The sequence below is a fragment of the Ovis aries genome, chromosome 5 (assembly GCF_016772045.2).
Source record: "Ovis aries strain OAR_USU_Benz2616 breed Rambouillet chromosome 5, ARS-UI_Ramb_v3.0, whole genome shotgun sequence".
NCBI classification, from domain to species: domain Eukaryota; kingdom Metazoa; phylum Chordata; class Mammalia; order Artiodactyla; family Bovidae; genus Ovis; species Ovis aries.
Genome location: NC_056058.1, coordinates 34,969,262 through 34,976,126, shown reverse-complemented (window position 1 = coordinate 34,976,126; position 6,865 = coordinate 34,969,262).

The following is a 6,865-nucleotide window of genomic DNA, read 5'->3' as shown; positions in this document are numbered from 1 at the left end:
TGTGATCTTGACTCAGCCACTTCAGTGCCCAAGGTCGAGGTGTGGCAAGAGGTGGAGTGGTAATGGGGTTGGAGGGAGGTGCAGGGGCTCATCCTAGCACCTCTACGCCACTCTGTCCTCTAGGTTTCAATTTTGCTCCAATCAGCACTCAGTTTTTTGACTTGAAAACTCCCAGTGATGAACCAGCCTGATCTCTCTATAAGGCAGCGGTTCTCAAACTTGGGTGTGCATCACCCTCTTCAGGGATCTTATTTTAAATGGGGATTCCTGGGACTTGTCCCCTACCACACACCCAAGTTCTGATTCCGTAGGATAGTTCCGGAGGAATTAGGGAGCTGCATTTTTGCAAGAAGCCAGGGTGCTCCATAGACCACACTTTGCAAATATTGCCCTAAGGAGTAAGTAGTTCAAGGAGCAGTAAAAAACTTAGAAGATGGGCAGCCAGCAGAAGTCGTGTATAATAGAAGCAAATGCACAGTTCACCACTGTGATGCTGTTTTTGATGAAATTTAAACACTGTCCAAATAATTCTTAGCCTTCCCAATATCTAGGGGCTTACCTTAATTTGATGAGTAAAGTGATATATGTGGTAGACATGGAAACGATCCAGTTTCCAGAAGCTCAAGTTGTGAGAATACTCAAGCTCCCCTTAATCCAAGGACATCCTGAGAGCAGCCACTTGAATTTATGCTTGGCTATCAGCTGGGCTCAGAGCAGCTCATTTTAAACTACAATTAGTAGCAAATTATAGTCAGACTGACTTTCAAAAGAGCTGGTTACATTCTGCTAGGAAACAATTTAAAGGATCAGATTGGTAGTGCCTCTAAATCAGGCAGGCTCATCTGGCTCCCAAGACTGGGGCCTCCCAGCCCTGCAAAGATGGATTCTTGTTTGGCAGAAAGTTCAGGTTTGGGCTTTGGTATTCTCATCAGTGTTCACTGACAATAGCCGGATCTGCCTGGAGAGGGTGCAGAGAACTCAGTGGCAAACATGCAGAATGGTAAGGATGTGTGTTCCTTCTGCAAATGGGGAGAACTGCCAGGGACTGTGGTACCCAGCTTCTTCAGTCTTGTGGTGTGACCTCTCTGCAAGCCTTGTTAGGAAGTCAAGAAGCCCCAGAGGTCACACCAAGGAGGGAAACTCCTCCGTCAACTGCTCTCTCATTCAGTACACACTACAGAAAGGCCAGACAGCACAGGGTAAAATCATGCCACTGGGCTCCCTGCAAAGTCACACCATTCCAGTGTGATGCCTGGCATGCTGTCAGTGTGTGCATTGTGGGGTGTGTGCGGTGTGTGCAGTGTGTCAGTGTGGGGTGTGCAGAGTGGGGTACCGTTTTCAATGGGTCAAGTGAACCTCCTCAGAGTTATAATTTGAGGAAACTGTAAAAGGTATTTCATTTCTTCTATCACAGCTATGGGGGCATGGTGGGGGAAGCTGCTGCAATACTTATTTCACCAGAAGTTTATTTCCTTTTGTTTCCCACTCTCCTGCAGTTTTATAATGAGAGCACAGCCATTTCACTTGAGATAAAAGCAAAGGGAAGAACTCTTAATAGTGAAGGAAACATATTTTAAAACCAATACCACTCCTCTTTTTTTTTTTTTTCCCCAACCTGTCAGCAAAAAACTGGCTTTTATGTGATGCTAGTTGGCTAGAGTCAAGCATTCACTGGGGGTATGTGCAGGTTAAGCGAGTCCAGTGCAGCTGCCTTGCTCATCCATGCCTGCGTGCAAACACCCATAATGCCTGGAGTTAAGGAAACAAAATCCCCCACTTCTGTGAATCTCCAGCTAAAGGCGCTAAAGGCAACCTTCACCTGCCCCCAGGGACAACACAGGTCAAGGGAGAGAATGTTGTTGAACTACACTGAATTCGATTCAAAAGTCAACACCCTTTTCAAAAATGTAAAAAATGTTGCTTGCTTTAAATATCTACCAGGCACTGAATGGGTGGGTTGTTGGCGACTCTCCAGGACCACCTAGTCTCTGACTACCACCCAGGTATCTTCCAGTCTCCAACTCAAGATAAAGGGGAGACACCCATCCTGAAACACATCTTGCATGTTTTCTCCTTTTCTTCTCTTTCTTTGATTATTCTCCATTCACTGCTTAGCATGGACGAGTTAGCTGTTATAGGGGTGGCAGGAGATGAACTCAGTGTGTTCATGTGCTGCTGTATACACCAAAGGAGAAAGTGGCATGAACTCAGGGCCTCATGAACTCTCAGGCTTCCCTGGTGGCTCAGCTGGTAAAGAATCTGCCTGCAGTACAGGAGATCTGGGTTTGATCTCTGGGTTGGGAAGATCTCCTGGAGAAAGGAACGGCTACCCTCTCCAGTATTCTGGCCTGGAGAATTCCATGGACTGTGTAGTCCATGAGGTCGCAAAGAGTCGGACACGACTGAGTGACTTTCACTTTCAGAAAGTGACGTGAACCCAGGGCCTGAAGACTCCTAAATGCTTCTGGGTGGAGATAGGGAGACTTGTCTTCACTCTCCTGAGTGGGACTGCTGGGAATAGGCAGGTATGGTCATTCTTGCCAACTCTGTTATTTTTTTCACTCTAATGCACATCACATCAACTCTGTGAACTAGGTATTATTATCCACACACAAAGAAAGAAGGCTCAAAGAGGTTATGTCATTTGCTCAAGACTGTGCATCTGGAAGAAGCTGAAACAGGATCCACTTCTGACTTGGCCCAGGATTGTACCATCTGGGCTGGCCTCTAGAGACAGGAAGCTGCACAGGGGCGGAGCCAGTGCTCTCAAAGGACATGCCCCTCACTTATGATGGTTAATTCAGGGGAGGGGCTGTATCTGTGTGTCTCTCTCTCTATATATATATACACACATATATATGTATATATCTATATTTGTGTATATGTTAGTCTCCAAGAACAGCAACACAGGTGAGAAGGGCTATTTTGCTGCTCAGCAGGCATGGCTCCTAACCACCTGCCCTAGTTCTCTCCTTTCCTCTTTGAGGATTTTGTTTCCCCTCTGAAGTGACATTGGGAGGCAGAAGAATCTTGCAGAGGTGTTATGAATAATGACACTAGTGTTATGTGCTGCATAAGCTGCCTGATTGCATAGAGCTATCAGATACCTGGGTGGGAATGGGGAGGTAGAGGAAGGGAACAGTGCAGGCATCTTCTCTTTGGGCAAAAGAAACTCAGACCATCCTGCCTGTTGGGCAAATATACAACAGGGCACTGGTTCCCATGTCCTTAGCAGAGATGTTTTTGTAGAAGCACTGTTATTTGCTTTTTCTGGATATCTATTTAGAGGCAGGTTTCCTTCCCCAGGTGGCCCTCTGAATGGAGGTGGAAAAGGAGATGAGTGAGAAGGGAATTTACAAGTATTGTCCAGGTGCAGCATGTTGGGTATGTGGCCCCTTGCTTCACCTGCATTTTTAGAACCAGAGAGGACAGTGTCTGCTTCCTCTCAGCCCGAAGATGGACTCGGATCTTCTGCATCGGTCAGCTAAGACAACTTCTGTGAGAAAATGTTTTCTAACGTGGGGCTTTTCTTGGAGGAAAACCTCTGAAGTGGAAAACCCATAATCTGGTTAGGATGTAATTTCTTCTTTCCTCTTGCTTGCTCTAGGTCTTCACTCATTCCGTTTGTCTTTTAAGACACTGGGACTTTAATTAATCCCACTTTTTCTTTATCTCCAGGGATTTAGCTTATTTTAAGATGGCAGATTACCAAACCCTTTTTCTTCATCTTTCCAAAGATTTGCAAACTGCCAGAACTACTTAAATATGGGTAATCTGAAGAAATGTTGGCTTATTCTATCCAAATATGGGTGTTGTTTTTTCCCCTAGATGAGTACAAAATGACTTTTTGGAGTTGAGAGGAAACTGAAATTATTTTATTATTTTATACAGGAAGACAGAACCCCGAGAAAGAGCAGAAAGTGATATAAGAATAACATTAGACTGGGGTGGAAGTTTCTTTATGCTTTTAATTTTCACGAACGCTCGCCACCCTTTTCCACACAAACCTTGACTGCTGATGAATTGCTGCTGTTTTGAAAAGGGTGAAAAGTCAATCCACTGCCGTGAGTTTGACTCTCAGGTTTATCACCAGAAGAAAGCCTGTGAAAGCGTGCTTTGCAACGGCAGGCTTTCTAATTTCTTTGATAAGTCCTCCACTGTTCTGTTTTGGTGCAGCTGGGACTGACCTACTTTGTCCCTTCGTTACAGGGTTGTGCATAGTTATTAATAACAGGACGAGGAGGCTCTGATGTTCAGACTTGTCCCTGAAACGCAGCAAGACCTCTCAGCTTCAAATCCCCAGCCCGGCTTCATGAATTTTATTTATGCATTCATTTATTTATGTGATGTCTGGTGCCGAGCCGTGGATGAAAAATTAAAACGTAAATTCATCAGCAGGACCCAGAGCATAGCTGGATTAAAATTTGAACTCCTGAACTTCGAGGACCCTCCTGCCACAAAGGAAACAAGATCATCAAGAGCCCCACAAACAAAGGAAGAGCTTCTCTCTCCTCCCCCAACAACAGGCGAAAAGGCGGACCTGAGAACACTCAGGCTCCAAATGTCACTCACAACATCCCAAACCAAAACAAAAGCAATGCGCCAAACAGCCACACAAACAGAGGCGGGCGGGACCGGCTTCTAGTAAGCCCTGGTCAGTTGCCAAAATTGGCTTCTGGCTGCGGGCCCTGAGGGAATTACGTAATTCCCAGATAAGGGCCCTCAACTTCAAATTTCATCCTCTCATCTTAGACTTTTACTCTGAAGAGCTGGCAGCAAAAATAGGTGAGAATCTCACTTCCACTGATGCAGTGAGGCTGCTGATTTCTATTAGGCAATTTTGTTGTTCAAGTCATTGGGATGGTGATGGAAGGAAATGCCATGTTTGTGAGATAATAGAAGAACCCCACCCCCACCCCCACCAAAGTAACCACATTGCCCTCCATTTTATACTCTTGAGTCACCCGTGACCTGATTCTCTGAGATCAGTAAATGCAAGTGTCTGCAGTGGAGGACTTCACCCTTCCACAGTGGGATGGCAGGCTCTGACCGAAGAACGGAGCTGATGTGCTGGGGTCTTGCTAAAGAGAAACAGGAGGCATAGGAGAGAGTTGAGGCTGGTGGCTGCCATCAGAAGACATATTAGCGAAATGACCCCTGAGAACCAGATACCTTACAGATGTCCTCTCATTTCCTACTCATAACAGCCTTATAATGTATGATTCTCTTTTCATGGGGGAGGAAATTGAGTCAAGGATAAAGCAGCCTGCCTGCAATCACACAGCTGGTTAGTATGGCTGGGGCCTGAAAGACTTCACAGCTTATTCTCCACCCCAGGCCAAAAAAGCTCTGCTACGTCAAGTTCAGGGGATTTAGGTAAAGCATCCAGTGGCTTCATTAGTTCCATAGGACCCTGTATGATTGAGCTGCTGAAGGTCTTTATTGCTAGCATCAAGGCTGCCTCTGTGTTTTCTTATGGCTCCTAGCCATGTGTGGCCATTTATATTTAGATTAATTATGATAAAATCAAACCATTTAGTTCCTCTATCACACTAGCTACATGTCAGTGGTCAGTAACCACATGTGGCTAGCGGCAGTCTTTCTGGGCGGCACAGGCTTCTAGCATGTTTTCAACTTCACTGAAAGAAAGAGTTGTTGGCTAACGATGGAGATGGAACATTCTAGTTGTTAATTTGACCTCCCCCTTGTAGCCTGCACTTAGTTCTCCTGGGCTTGACGTCCAGACCTATCAAAGCATACATTCTAGTCCTACTCTGGGTTTCCACTGGGATAGGCTTCCCCTAAGCACGTCTGACCTCTGTCTGCTCTTTATCCTCAGAGTACTCCAGGGAGTCTACTCCAGCAAATCAGATGCTTTCTGATTGGTCAGTTTGGGAAGACTAACTTGCGGTGAGTTACCCACTGAGAACAAGTTCTGCTGGTCCTCCAAGGCTCTGCCCCTGCGGTGGGCATGGTTTGGGGATGCCCGATGCCTTCTGTTTGCCTGTAAATCCACTCTCTAACCTTGTCCACGCTGCTCTGAGCTCCAGGAGGCTGGTCTACATCCATGAGGTCCTTACACCTCTGTCAGACCCACTGTATTGTGTGATCTTACACTCTCAACTGTAATTTATGGCCAAGTGGAAGGGCTACATCAGGGAGAGGGCACAAGCAGGGGCAGGGGCACAGAAACCACACAAGCAGGTCGCCTGGTGTGTGTTCCCTCCCATCCTTCCACTGATGCCTCTCCCTCAGTTCACATCTATGACTTTAGGGCACGAAAAGGTCTATTGATGAGCAAACTAGCACCCTAACAGGCAGGGCAAGGAAAGAGATGAGGCATACCACTCCAGATTGGGAGGTGGTAGTTTTCACAAGCAAGGGAATTTACATAGAAGGCTTGTCAAGACCAGTGGATCTCCAAACCAGACAGGTAGAATCCTAAAGTTTGTATGGAGGCCTTAACTGAGTTCAGCCACGTATACTATCCAGAGGGTCTCAACAACACATTGATCTTTCAAGGCTGTGCTTGTGAAAATGGCTCCAGCTATGGAAATGATGGGTAGCATGTACATTCCAAGGAGGGGCAGAGAGTGGGGAGCCTCCCATTGCCTAATTCCATCTCTCTGGTCAACTGGAGGTCAGACCCTCTCTGTGACCTTCTCCAATGAGACCCCTGTGACCATCTGATGTTGAAGGTAAAAGGTCACACTGGTTCATAGATGGATTGGCTTTTTATGTGAGTGTAAACTGAAAGTGGGCTGCTCTCTTACAGTCCCATTCAGGGATGGCCCTGAAAGAAAGAGTGAAGGGAAATCCTCCCAAAAGAGATTTGAAAGATGTATCTGATCTGCCACTATGTATA